Here is a 14,531-nt window from a genome sequence, read left to right as displayed (position 1 = left end):
TGAAAAGTTTTTTAAAAAAATGAATGGTTTCACCAATACAACATGTAATGTATACAGTGACGGCTGAGGTGACTGTGAGGCTAATCCATTTGTTAGGGGTGTTTTTTTGTTACTGTCATTTCACAAGCTGCTCCCTACCTAGTTTTCATTGCTGTAATGCAGGGCTATGATGAAGTGCTGTGGAATGGCAGTTACAATGAACTGTAGCTCAGGCAGCTAACTTGCCGTGCAATGGATAGGAAGTCCTCTGCACAGACGCTGAAGTCTGGTTGCCGGGAAACGAGGTAAACACGTGATTTGCTCCGAAGAGCTGCCCGACCTCTGCCTACAGGGAGAGGCGGGGGGAGGGGGGTCAGCTCTGTGAGGAAGTACAAGCAGAAACTACAGAGCAGCACAGCCGTTATTTTAACAGCTGTAAGTGCCATTCCACAGCACTTCATCATAGCCCTGCATTACAGCAATGAAAACTAGGTAGGGAGCAGCTTGTGAAATGACAGTAACAAAAAAAACACCCCTAACAAATGGATTAGCCTCACAGTCCCGTCAGCCGTCACTGTATACATTACATGTTGTATTGGTGAAACCATTCATTTTTTTGAAAAACTTTTCACACTATTTTAGAAGGATTTTTAATAGAACATGCATAAACCATTTAGATTTTTTTTTCCTCATTCGCGGAAGAACCCCTTTAAAGAGGCACTACAGCGAAAAAATGTCAAATGTAAAATATATGGGTTTGATATGGCTGTGTAAAACTTAAAGCTATAGGCTTGCTATACACCAGTGGTTCTGGATGCTTGCTTGGCTTAACAAGGGCAAAAAGGGATAATTTGCATATTTAGTAGTAGTGCATTGTGGATAAGCACAAATGTTCACTTATAGCTGAATTATTGCAAATTTCCTTCTGTTTTAAAGAGAGTCTGAAGCGAGAATAAATCTCGCTTCAGACCTCATAGATAGCAGGGGCATGTGTGCCCCTGCTAAAACGCCACTATCCCGCGGCTTAACGGGGGTCCCTTCACCTCCAAATCCCCTTCGTGCAGCCGGGGAGCGCTTCCGCATTGGGGCAGGGCTAACCGCCGCAGCCCTGCCTCATGCGCGTCTATCAGACGCGTACCTCCGCCTCTCCCCCGCCCCTCTCAGTCTTCCTTCACTGAGAGGGGCGGGGGAGAGGAGGCAATGCGCGTCTGATAGACGCGACTAGAGGCAGGGCTGCAGCCATTAGCCCTGCCTCCAGGAAGAGAAAATTTCACGACCAAGTTTACGACCAAGTTTTTGCGAGGGTGGGTTTGGGGGTGAAGGGACCCCCGTTTAGCCGTGGGATAGCGGTGTTTTAGCAGGGGCACACATGCCCCTGCTAACTATGAGCTCTGAAGCGAGATTTATTCTGTCTGAAACAGGCTGTCTACATGTGGGTTTGATATGGCTGTGTAAAACTTAAAGCTATAATGTAACGATTGGTGTCGGCACGCAGAGAGAATCTGATTATTGGTGATCTGCAGTATCACCGAGAATGCAGATATATACCCGATTATTGATGATCTGCAGAATCACAGATAATAGAGATATATTGCTAACCTCTGGACACCTATAGGTATGTAAGTGTTTGGTGTAACAGTAGTACTTTGAGTAATGCACCTGCTGGGCAGGTGATATTAGGCAGTAAAGGAACACTGCTCTGAGAGTACAGAAACCTTCCAGCAGCCTGAGACCCTCCAAGGGGTGGAGTCAGGCTGGAGACAGGAAGGGCCAGAGAGTGAGTGACACCTGAAGGTGGATGTCACTATCTGGTCTGGAGACTATCTCTTAAGAGGAGAGGTAGCTCTCGAGGTCGGACACGCCTGGTCGGTAACACACGGACAGATAAAGTACAAGGACAGAAGGCTGATTTGGTATCCAAGGCAAGCAGGGTGTGGCAACGGAATATCAGATATGCGAGGTACCGAATCAGAGGACAGAAGTGTAGTCAAGAAAGCAATAAGTCATAACAGATATCAAACAATGCCTAGTCTGGGTGTGAGGTCCGTGGTCTCTAGACCCTGGAACTAGTCTGGTGTATAACAAAGTGATCGCACAAGTTCCCTAGTCTTGGGTGCAAGGTCCGTGGTCTCAGCACCCTGGAACTAGTCTGGAGTATAACACAAATGATAATACAGTTCCCTAGTCTGAGTGCGAGGTCCGTGGTCTCAGCACCCTGGAACTAGTCTGGAGTATAACACAAATGATTATACAGTTCCCTAGTCTGAGTGCGAGGTCCGTGGTCTCAGCACCCTGGAACTAGCTTAAGCATAAACAGAATAACAGTTCAAGTAATCTGGCTCAGTGTGAATTCCCAGGTCTACCTAGTTCAAACACACTGTTGGATCTCACTAAGGTCTGAGTGCTTCCACGTAGTGTTTTCAACGGCAGATAACTTGCAACTGGCCAGCAGTAACTATATATGGAGTAGTGCTCTCCAGCACCACCCCTAATTGATCAACCAATAGTATCCTGCTCTGGAGTCAGCTGATTGGCATGATCAGCTGACTCTCTCTGCCCAGTATAAGAATTCTGGCCCTCAGCGCGCGTGCGCGTATTCCTAAGCCTGTGTGCACTAACAGACTCAGCCACACCAGACACACGCTGCCGCGTGCAAACCGCCGCGCTGGACGCGGAACCAGCCGCCTTACTGTTGTTGCATGCGGCAGCTTTTCCGCGTTCTGCCCCGCTACCAGACACACGCTTCCGCGTGCAAACCACCGCATTGGACGCGGAATCAGCAGCCTCCTCAGTAGCACACGCGGCGGCTTTTCCGCGTTCTCTCACAGTACCCCCACCAAATGGAGTGGACTCAGGGGGGGGGGGGGCAGAATCCGCGTGTACTGCCGGCTTGAGCAAGGACACATGGAACGATCTCACACCTCGGATGCTGGAGGGGAGATCAATGGCATAAGTGACATCATTGATTTTCCTGGTCACTGGAAATGGACCCACAAATCTGGGACCGAACTTGGGAGACAGTTGCTTCAGAGCCAAATGTCGTGTGGACACCCAGACCAAGTCACCTGGAAGGAATTCCCACTCTATGGAACGCCTTTTATCAGCCTGTTTCTTCTGACTCTGAAAGGCCCTCCTCAAATTTCTTTCTATCATTCCCCAAGTCTGCTTCAAGGACCTCTGCCAATCCTCCAGGCCTGGAAACGGAGTGGCAGCAACTGGTAATGGGGTGAACTTAGGTGGCCTTCCTGTCACCACCTGGAATGGGGAAAAACCTGAGGAGGAGCTCTTAAAGTTGTTGTGTGCAAATTCTTCAAATGGCAGGAATTTGACCCAGTCGGTCTGAACATCTGCCACATAACACCTCAGAAACTGTTCCAGAGACTGATTGGTTCTCTCGGTCTGGCCATTGGTCTGTGGGTGGTAGCCTGATGAAAAAGATAGTTCCATGTCCAACTGATGGCAGAATGCCCTCCAAAACCTAGAAATAAATTGGACTCCCCGATCTGACACTATATTTTCCGGAATACCATGCAGCCGGAAAATATGTTGGATGAAGAGATTGGCCAACTCCTGGGCTGAGGGGAGTCCTTTCAGGGGGACAAAATGGGCCACCTTGTTGAAACGATCGACTACCACCCAAATGACCGTCATGCCCTCAGACCTGGGGAGTTCGCCCACAAAATCCATGGACAGATGGGTCCATGGCTCACTCGGGACTGGCAATGATTGCAATGTCCCAACAGGTGCCTGACGGGAGGGTTTGCTTCTAGCACACACTGCACATTCTCTTACATACTCCTTGCAGTCAGTTGTCAATGACGGCCACCAGGCACACTGAGTTCTGGTGGCCCCAGGATGCCCAGCATTCTTGTGGGAATGGAACAACTGCAGAATTTGAAGACGAAAAGGCAATGGTATGAACATGACCCCTTCAGGCTTCCCCTCAGGTACATCCTGTTGGAATGGACTCAACGTTTTTGTCAAGTCCCTCCAGGTCTCAGTGGCTGCCAGAACCACTTTCTGAGGAAGAATGGTTTCTGGGTCTGAGGGCTGTGCTGTCTCGGGCTCAAAACATCTGGACAAAGCATCAGCTTTGATGTTCTTACTACCAGGGGTATACGTGATTACAAATCTGAATCTCGAGAAGAATAATGACCACCGAGCCTGTCGGGGGCTAAGTCTCTTAGCGCCCTCAATGTACTCAAAATTCTTGTGGTCAGTATAGACAGTAATGGTATGTTCTGCACCCTCTAGCCAATGTTGCCAATCCTCAAAGGCCAACTTAATGGCTAGAAGTTCCCTATTACCTATATCATAATTCTTCTCTGCGGGTGAAAACCTACGTGAAAAATAGGCACAGGGGTGTAACTTTCCCTGCAACCCAAAACGCTGAGACAGCACAGCCCCTACCCCTACCTCTGAGGCATCTACCTCCACGATAAAGGGGAAGGTGGTGTCGACATGTCTCAAAATGGGTGCAGTACAAAACAATTTCTTTAGAGTGGAAAAAGCAGCATGGGCCTCAGGGGACCAGTGGTGAGTATCTGCCCCTTTCTTTGTGAGACTGGTGAGAGGTGAGATCACCGTAGAGTACCCCTTTATGAACTTCCTATAGTAGTTGGCGAACCCCAGAAACCTCTGGAGAGCCTTTAGTCCCACAGGTTGGGGCCACTCCAAAACAGCTGAAACTTTTCCAGGGTCCATAGAGAGGCCAGAGGTTGAAATTATGTACCCTAGAAAGGCAGCAGAGGTCACTTCGAAAATGCATTTCTCCAGCTTAGCGTACAGCATGTTTTGTCTCAACTTCCGTAACACAAATTTAACATGATCTCTGTGCTCTGAGAGGTTGGACGAAAAAATTAGTATGTCGTCTAAGTATACTAAGACGAATTTGCCCAACACCTCTCTAAAGACTTCATTAATCAGCTCTTGAAAGACAGCCGGGGCATTACACAACCCGAAGGGCATCACCAGGTACTCGTAGTGCCCGTCGGGTGTGTTAAAGGCCGTCTTCCATTCATCACCGTCCCTGATCCGCACAAGGTTGTAAGCACCCTTCAAATACAGTTTTGAGAAAATCTTAGCATTGGTGACTTGAGTAAATAAATCGTCTATTAAAGGCAAAGGATAGCGATTTTTTACTGTAGTTTTATTTAAGCCTCGATAATCAATGCAGGGCCGGAGGCCTCCATCTTTCTTTTTCACAAAGAAGAACCCTGCCCCTGCCGGGGATCGAGAAGGGCGAATAAAACCTTTAGCTAAGTTCTCTCGGATGTATTCCTGCATGGCCAACTTCTCTGGCCCAGATAAATTATAGAGATGACCTCTAGGGGGCATACAACCAGACCTGAGATCAATGGGGCAATCAAAGGGACGGTGTGGAGGAAGTTTATCTGCTGACTTGGGACAGAACACGTCTGCAAATTCTGAATACTGATCTGGCAATCCCTCCATGTGAATCTTGGTTTTACCAAAGGTTACTTTCGCTAGACAATGATGATAGCAATGGGCAGACCAGCTTGTTAGCTGACCCGTAGCCCAATTAATCTGAGGCGAGTGAATTTGTAACCATGGCATGCCTAGAATGATCGTGGAGGTTGCCATTCGTAACACAAAAAATGATAAACTTTCTTTATGCAACACCCCTATTGTGACCCCCAAGTCTGGGGTCTGGGAAAGAGGGTGATTACTCTGCAGAGGGGAATCATCCACTGCAGTGACCCGAATCTGTTGTTTTAGTGGGGAGATCGGAATCCCCAATTTCTTAGCAAACGCATAATCCATAAAATTAGCTGCTGAGCCAGAGTCTATGAAGGCCTCAGTAGTCTCTGTCTTATCCTGCCATGATATAGTGCAAGGGAGAAGAAAACGTTTGTCATCGAGAGGTAAAGACTACGCGCCTAGGGTATTACCTCCGACTACACCTAGGCGGCAGCGTTTCCCGACTTCTTGGGACAATTCTGCACTTTATGACCCCCCTCTGCACAGTATAGACAGAGCTGCTCTGTTTCCCTACGTCTCCGTTCCACCTGAGACAATCTCGACCGACCAATCTGCATTGGTTCCGTTGGGGGTGAAGCAGGTGGAGATGGAACAGAAGGAGACGCTGCGTAGGACAAGTATCTCACATTGTTCCTACCCCGGGTCTGTCTTTGGTATCGTAAACGACGATCAATTCTGATGGCCGATGAAATGGCCTCATCAATGGATTTGGGCTCAGGATGACCCAACATTAGATCAGAAACTGCGTCTGACAACCCCGATAAGAAACAGTCTAAAAGAGCAAATGAGTCCCATCGAGCTGATACTGCCCACTTTCTAAACTCCGCAGCATAGTTTTCTACCGGACCTTTGCCCTACCGCAACAACTTGAGCTTCCGCTCAGCAGTAGAGGCAATATCCGGGTCATCGTAAATTATAGCCATAGCTTTGAAAAATTCCTCTACCGAGGTCAGGGCCTTATCCCCCGTGGGAAGGCTATATGCCCAAGTCTGGGAATCCCCTGACAATAGAGTCTTAATGAAGGTTACTCTCTGTGCCACGGTCCCTGATGAATTAGGTCTTAACTCAAAGTATGACAACACTCTGTTTCCAAAATTATGGAAGTCAGATCTGTGACCAGAAAACCTTTCAGGTACAGCAATGCGTATGTCTGTGCTAGGAGGAGATCGCACGGTATCCACTGCCGTCTGATAAACTTGTACAGTCCCAGACAAAGCGTTGATTTGAGTCTGGTGACTGTCCAGTACTCGGGTGTAATTCTCCACCGTAGTGGTGAGTACATCGAGACGGCTGCGGAGTGCGTCCATTTGGGTTTGGTCTGCCGTTCTGTAACGATTGGTGTCGGCACGCAGAGAGAATCTGATTATTGGTAATCTGCAGTATCACCAAGAATGCAGATATATACCTGATTATTGATGATCTGCAGAATCACCGATAATACAGATATATTGCTAACCTCTGGACACCTATAAGTATGTAAGTGTTTGGTGTAACAGTAGTACTTTGAGTAAAGCACCTGCTGGGCAGGTGATATTAGGCAGTAAAGGAACACTGCTCTGAGAGTACAGAAACCTTCCAGCAGCCTGAGACTCTCCAAGGGGTGGAGTCAGGCTGGAGACAGGAAGGGCCAGAGAGTGAGTGACACCTGAAGGTGGATGTCACTATCTGGTCTGGAGACTATCTCTTAAGAGGAGAGATAGCTCTCGAGGTCGGACACGTCTGGTCGGTAACACACGGACAGATAAAGTACAAAGACAGAAGGCTGATTCGATATCCAAGGTAAGCAGGGTATGGCAACGGAATATCAGATATGCGAGGTACCGAATCAGAGGACAGAAGAGTAGTCAAGAAAGCAATAAGTCATAACAGATATCAAACAATGCCTAGTCTGGGTGTGAGGTCCGTGGTCTCTCCACCCTGGAACTAGTCTGAAGTGATCGCAGAAGTTCCCTAGTCTTGGGTGCGAGGTCCGTGGTCTCAGCACCCTGGAACTAGTCTGGAGTATAACACAAATGATAATACAGTTCCCTAGTCTGAGTGCGAGGTCCGTGGTCTCAGCACCCTGGAACTAGCTTAAGCATAAACAGAATAACAGTTCAAGTAATCTGGCTCAGTGTGAATTCCCAGGTCCACCTGGTTCAAACACACTGTTGGATCTGACTAAGGTCTGAGTGCTTCCACGTAGTGTTCACAACGGCAGACAACTTGCAACTGGCCAGCAGTAACTATATATGGAGTAGTGCTCCCCAGCACCACCCCTAATTGATCAACCAATAGTATCCTGCTCTGGAGTCAGCTGATCGGCGTGATCAGCTGACTCTCTCTGCCCAGTATAAGAATTCTGCCCCTCAGCACGCGCGCGCGTATTCCTAAGCCTGTGTGCACTAACAGACTCAGCCACACCAGACACACGCTGCCGCGTGCAAACCGCCGCGCTGGACGCGGAATCAGCCACCTCCTCAGTAGCACATGCAGCGACTTTTCCGCGTTCTCTCACATATAAGCTTGCTATACACCAGCGGTTCTGGATGCTTGCTTGGCTTAACAAGGGCGAAAAGGGATAATTTGCATATTTAGTGGTAGTGCATTGTGGGTAACCACAAATGTTCACTTATAGTTGAAATATTGCAAATTTCCTTCTGTTTTAAGAAGGCAAATTACACCAAGCCTTGCTTTTTTAGTAGGAGGGCTTTTTTGTTCCTTTTATCCCCCTATACATTCCTAGTAGTTTGGGTCACCCTGAGCTGCTTGGTTACTCTGTAAAATATGTGCAAACATATACAAATAAGAAGTGTGTTTTTTCCAGAGTAAAATGAGCCATAAATTACTTTTCTCCTATGTTGCTGTTACTTACAGTAGGTACTAGAAATCTGACAGAAGTGACAGGTTTTGGACTAGTCCATCTCTTCATAGGGGATTCTCAGCAAGGCTTTTATTCTTTATAAAGATATTCCCTAAATGGATTTAAACAAAGATGCTGGCCAGCTTCACTGCTCGCTACACAGTGTTTTGGCAGTTGGACAGAGCAACTGCCATTTACTAAGTGCTTTTGAAAATACATACATCCCTGAGAATCCCCTATAAAGAGTTGGACTAGTCCAAAACCTGTCACTTCTGTCAGATTTCTACTACCTACTGTAAGTGACAGCAACATAGGAGAAAAGTAATTTATGGCTCATTTTACTCTGGAAAAAAATGTACTTATTTGTATATGTTTGCACATATTTTAAATTTTACAGTTGTTCGCCGTAGTGCCCCTTTAACTTTTGAAGCTCCCTAGGGAGACATACTTCAAGGAAATTATAATACAACTACTGAGCTCTATATACAGTAATCCCCCCAGTGACATACAATCACACTGTAGTAGCAGTAGAGTGTTGTACCATGTTAGCCATCCATAAAAGCAAGAAGTCTTGAATTAATCCTGATTTCAAGCCAACCTGAACTCAGAACTTCCTCTCTGCTCTAAAATATAAGCAACAGCATAGTAGCCTTTAAAGTAAAGCATTTCTTTCATAGGCCCGGTGCACACCAAAAACCGCTAGCAGATCTGCAAAATGCTAGCAGATTTTGAAACGCTTTTTCTTATTTTTCTGTAGCGTTTCAGCTAGCGTTTTGCGGTTTTGTGTAGCGGTTTTAGTGTAGTAGATTTCATGTATTGTTACAGTAAAGCTGTTACTGAACAGCTACTGTAACAAAAACGCCTGGCAAACCGCTCTGAAGTGCCGTTTTTCAGAGCGGTTTGCGGTTTTCCTATACTTAACATTGAGGCAGAAACGCCTCCGCAATCCAAAATCTGCAGCAGCCCGGGAGTATGCGTTTCTGCAAAACTCCTCCCGCTCTGGTGTGCACCAGCCCATTGAAATAAATTACCCAAGCGTATCCGCAGCCGCAAGCAGATCGCAGACCACAGCGGAACCGCTCTGGTGTGTTGTGCACTAGGCCTAATAGCTGATACAGACTAAACAGCAAGCTCACAGCTGATACAAATCCTACAATACATCTGCAGTGTATCTACTTCCTGTTTTCATAGACGCAGACATATTGTTAACATTTTGTGCTTTCAAATAAGCTTATCTGCTGTGGCAGTCAGCTGACACAGTGAGGGATCAAATTACAACTTGTGATTAGACAAAGATGAGGGGAAATTAGGCTAAATTCTCTTAATACATACAGGGTGCATTTCCTCTTTGTTTTCCTTCTGTCCTGTGCAAGAGTTCAGGTTCACTTTAAAAAAAAAAATTCTTTGTTACAGCTAATACTAATCCTGCAATAAATATTCGGTATGTCTACTTCCTGCTTTCACAGAAGCAGACATAAGGTTAACTTCCCGTGTTTACAAATAAGCTGCTCTGAATAGGACTGCCGAAATTCCTGAGCTGGCACAGCTGAGGGATCAAATTACACTTGTGATTAAACTCAGATGAGGGAGAATTAGACAGGCTAAACTCTCTAAAGACACACAGGCTGCATGTATTTGCTTTCCTTCTGTCCTATGCAAGAGATCAGTGTCCAGATGGGGGAATTAGACAGGCTAAACTCTCTAAATACATACAGGGCACATTTCTCTATGTTTTTCTTCTGTCCTGTGCAAGAGTTCAGGTCCACTTTGAGACTTCATACAAATACACTGCTACAACCTGAGTTACAGATTACCCAGCAAGCTCGTGGTGAAGCCGAACTCCTAGGAGTGTGTAAGGGGCTGAAAGAGACCAAAAAGCCTCCTTACTAAGATGATATGAAAAGCAGAAGGTTGCCTTCTTAAAACAGAAGGTATCACCTATGTCTTACCTTCCAGAATGCCCAGTTTATCAGAGGACAGAGCTGTCCCGTCTGGCCCCTGACTGGACCTTTCCGTCTTCCTGGATGGGAGTCACCTAGGCGCAGGTAGAGCAGCCCAACTATGGGCAGCTGGAAATACCGGCATGGATTTACTCACTGGCAGTCACAAGAGGAAGCGACGCGTTCTACGCATGCTAGGCTTCCGAGCAGCACTGCCAACCAGTCAGTAAGTTTACACACAGCACGTAAATAAAGGGATTTGCTTCCCCTATTCCTGTAGTCTGTAAGTAACTCATAGGGTCTGTGAAAATAAGCTCTGTGCAGCTTGCTGTACTGCAGAGATAAGGAAGGACACACTCAGGCACACACACAGTTTCTCTGCTTCCTGAATCCTCCCCCTCCCCTCAGCTCAGCTACTTGTAGAGCAGTCAGACACAGAGCTGGAGTTTCTGGTCTGTGATCTGACAACACAGCAGCAGTTTGTTAGCCAGGACTGAGCCACGCTGCCATCCAAAGATCTCTGTAGTTAAAGGGGCACTATAGCGAAAAACTGCAAAATTTTAAATATGTGCAAAAATATACAAATAAGAAGTACATTTTTTTCCAGAGTAAAATGAGCCATAAATTACCTTTCTCCTATGCTGCTGTCACTTACAGTAAGTAGTAGAAATCTGACAGAAGTGACAGGTTTTGGACTAGTCCATCTCTTCATAGGGGATTTTCAGCAAGGCCTTTATTCTGTATAAGATAGTCCCTAAAAAGGATTTAAACAATGATGCTGGCCAGCTTCCCTGCTTCCTACACAGTTTTTTGGCAGTTGGACAAAGCAACTGCCATTTACTAAGTGCTTTTGAAAATAAATACATCCCTGAGAATCCCCTATAAAGAGATGGACTAGTCCAAAACTTGTCACTTTTGTAAGATTTGTACTACCTACTGTAAGTGACAGCAACATAGGAGAAAAGTAATTTATGGCTCATTTTACTCTGGAAAAAACGTACTTCTTATTTGTATATGTTTGCACATATTTTAAATTTTACAGTTTTTCGCTGTAGTGCCTCTTTAAAGGGCAACTGAAGTTAAAAGAATATGGAGGCTTCCATAATTATTTCCTTTTAACCAATACCAGTTGAATGGCAAACTGGCAGCCCTGCTGATCTATTTGGCTGCAATCGTGTCTGAATAACACCTGAAAGAAGCATGCAGCTAATCTTGTCAGGTCTGACAATAATGTCAAAAACACCTGGGGCTTGATTCACAAAGCCATGCAAACTGTTTAACACGGGTGTGCTAAACAGTTAGCACGTGTAGTGCCGTTCCTGGACTTTTGCACGCGCAAAGTGCCGCGATTCACGCGATAGCGGACTTTTGCGTGCGCAACTTGCCGCGATACGCGCGAATCACGGCAATTTGCGCACACAAAAGTCCGCGATCGCGCGAATCGCGGTACTTTGCGCGCGCAAAAGTCTGCACTTCACGTGCTAACTGTTTAGCACACCCGTGCTAAACAGTTAGCATGGCTTTGTGAATCAAGCCCCTGATCTGCTTGTAGCCATAGACCCATACTTTTAGCTATAGTCCCTGAACAAGCGTATGCAGATCAGATGTTACTGACATTGACATGCTTATTTCTGTTGGCTCTTTTCACACCAAAGATCGCAAAAAATAAACACATTTTACAACTTGCGTTTTGCGATTTTCACTATGTTGGCCTAAATTAACCACTTGAGGACCTAGGGCTTTCTACCCCTTAAGGACCGGCCACTTTTTTTCCATTCAGACCACTGCAGCTTTCACGGTTTATTGCTCGCTCATACAACCTACCACCTAAATGAATTTTGGCTCCTTTTCTTGTCACTAATAAAGCTTTCTTTTGGTGCTATTTGATTGCTCCTGCGATTTTTACTTTTTATTATATTCATCAAAAAAGACATGAATTTTGGCAAAAAAATGATTTTTTTAACTTTCTGTGCTGACATTTTTCAAATAAAGTAAAATTTCTGTATACATGCAGCGCGAAAAATGTGGACAAACATGTTTTTGATTTAAAAAAACCCCATTCAGTGTATATTTATTGGTTTGGGTAAAAGTTATAGCGTTTACAAACTATGGTGCAAAAAGTGAATTTTCCCATTTTCAAGCATCTCTGACTTTTCTGACCCCCTGTCATGTTTCATGAGGGGCTAGAATTCCAGGATAGTATAAATACCCCCCAAATGACCCCATTTTGGAAAGAAGACATCCCAAAGTATTCACTGAGAGGCATAGTGAGTTCATAGAAGATATTATTTTTTGTCACAAGTAAGCGGAAAATGACACTTTGTGAGGAAAAAAAAAAAAAAAAAAGTTTCCATTTCTTCTAACTTGCGACAAAAAAAAAATGAAATCTGCCACGGACTCACCATGCCCCTCTCTGAATACCTTGAAGGGTCTACTTTCCAAAATGGGGTCATTTGTGGGGTGTGTTTACTGTCCTGACATTTTGGGGGGTGCTAAATTGTAAGCACCCCTGTAAAGCCTAAAGGTGCTCATTGGACTTTGGACGCCTTAGCGCAGTTAGGCTGCAAAAAAGTGCCACACATGTGGTATTGCCGTACTCGGGAGAAGTAGTATAATGTGTTTTGGGGTGTATTTTTACACATACCCATGCTGGGTGGGAGAAATATCTCTGTAAATGACAATTTGTTAATTTTTTTTACACACAATTGTCCATTTACAGAGATCTTTCTCCCACTCAGCATGGGTATGTGTAAAAATACACCACAAAACACATTATACTACTTCTCCTGAGTACGGCGATACCATATGTGTGGCACTTTTTTGCACCCTAACTGCGCTAAAGGGCCAAAAGTCCAATGAGTACCTTTAGGATTTCACAGGTCATTTTGAGAAATTTCGTTTCAAGACTACTCCTCACGGTTTAGGGCCCCTAAAATGCCAGGGCAGTATAGGAACCCCACAAATGACCCCATTTTAGAAAGAAGACACCCCAAGGTATTCCGTTAGGAGTATGGTGAGTTCATAGAAGATTTTATTTTTTGTCAAAAGTTAGCGGAAAATGACACTTTGTGAAAAAACACAATTAAAATCAATTTCCGCTAACTTGTGACAAAAAATAAAATCTTCTATGAACTCACCATACTACTAACGGAATACCTTGGGGTGTCTTCTTTCTAAAATGGGGTCATTTGTGGGGTTCCTATACTGCCCTGGCATTTAAGGGGCCCTAAACCGTGAGGAGTAGTCTTGAAACGAAATTTCTCAAAATGACCTGTGAAATCCTAAAGGTACTCATTGGACTTTGGGCCCTTTAGCGCAGTTAGGGTGCAAAAAAGTGCCACACATGTGGTATCGCCGTACTCGGGAGAAGTAGTACAATGTGTTTTGGGGTGTATTTTTACACATACCCATGCTGGGTGGGAGAAATAACTCTGTAAATGGACAATTGTGTGTAAAAAAATCAAAAGATTGTCATTTACAGAGGTATTTCTCCCACCCAGCATGGGTATGTGTAAAAATACAACCTAAAACACATTATACTACTTCTCCCGAGTACGGCAATACCACATGTGTGGCACTTTTTTGCACCCTAACTGCGCTAAAGGGCCCAAAGTCCAATGAGTACCTTTAGGATTTCACAGGTCATTTTTGTTTCAAGACTACTCCTCACGGTTTAGGGCCCCTAAAATGCCAGGGCAGTATAGGAACCCCACTAATGACCCCATTTTACAAAGAAGACACCCCAAGGTATTCCGTTAGGAGTATGGTGAGTTCATAGAAGATTTTATTTTTTGCCACAAGTTAGCGGAAATTGATTTGAATTGTTTTTCTTCACAAAGTGTCATATTCCGCTAACTTGTGACAAAAAATAAAATCTTCTATGAACTCACCATACTCCTAACGGAATACCTTTGGGTGTCTCCTTTCTAGAATGGGGTCATTTGTGGGGTTCCTATACTGCCCTGGCATTTTAGGGGCCCTAAACCGCGAGGAGTAGTCTTGAAACTAAATGTCGCAAAATGACCTGTGAAATCCTAAAGGTACTCATTGGACTTTGGGCCCCTTAGCGCACTTAGGGTGTAAAAAAGTGCCACACATGTGGTACCGCCGTACTCAGGAGAAGTAGTATAATGTGTTTTGTGGTGTATTTTTACACATACCCATGCTGGGTGGTAGAAATATCTCTGTACATGACAATTGTTTGATTTTTTTTACACACAATTGTCCATTTACAGAGAGATTTCTCCCACCCAGCATGGGTATGTGTA

The 14,531-nt window shown here is 45.1% G+C and overlaps 1 protein-coding gene across 3 annotated transcripts in view; it reads right to left on the bottom strand.

The window, feature by feature from the left end:
• The window catches only part of MVB12A (multivesicular body subunit 12A), a 44,594-nt gene extending 33,587 nt beyond the window's left edge, over window positions 1–11,007 (bottom strand). The window contains exon 1 of one of the 3 annotated variants that reach the window (XM_068249434.1): window positions 10,919–11,007. The gene's annotated coding sequence lies outside the window, so the exon portion shown is untranslated. Of the gene's footprint in view, window positions 1–138; window positions 259–10,272; window positions 10,564–10,918 lie in introns of those variants that run through there. The other 2 variants (XM_068249432.1, XM_068249435.1) reach the window with 2 other exon arrangements.
• Window positions 11,008–14,531: the final 3,524 nt, after the last annotated feature.

Source organism: Hyperolius riggenbachi, chromosome 8 (assembly GCF_040937935.1).
Source record: "Hyperolius riggenbachi isolate aHypRig1 chromosome 8, aHypRig1.pri, whole genome shotgun sequence".
NCBI classification, from domain to species: domain Eukaryota; kingdom Metazoa; phylum Chordata; class Amphibia; order Anura; family Hyperoliidae; genus Hyperolius; species Hyperolius riggenbachi.
The sequence above is the reverse complement of the archived record's forward strand: the minus strand, read 5'-3'. Positions and strand labels throughout refer to the sequence as shown.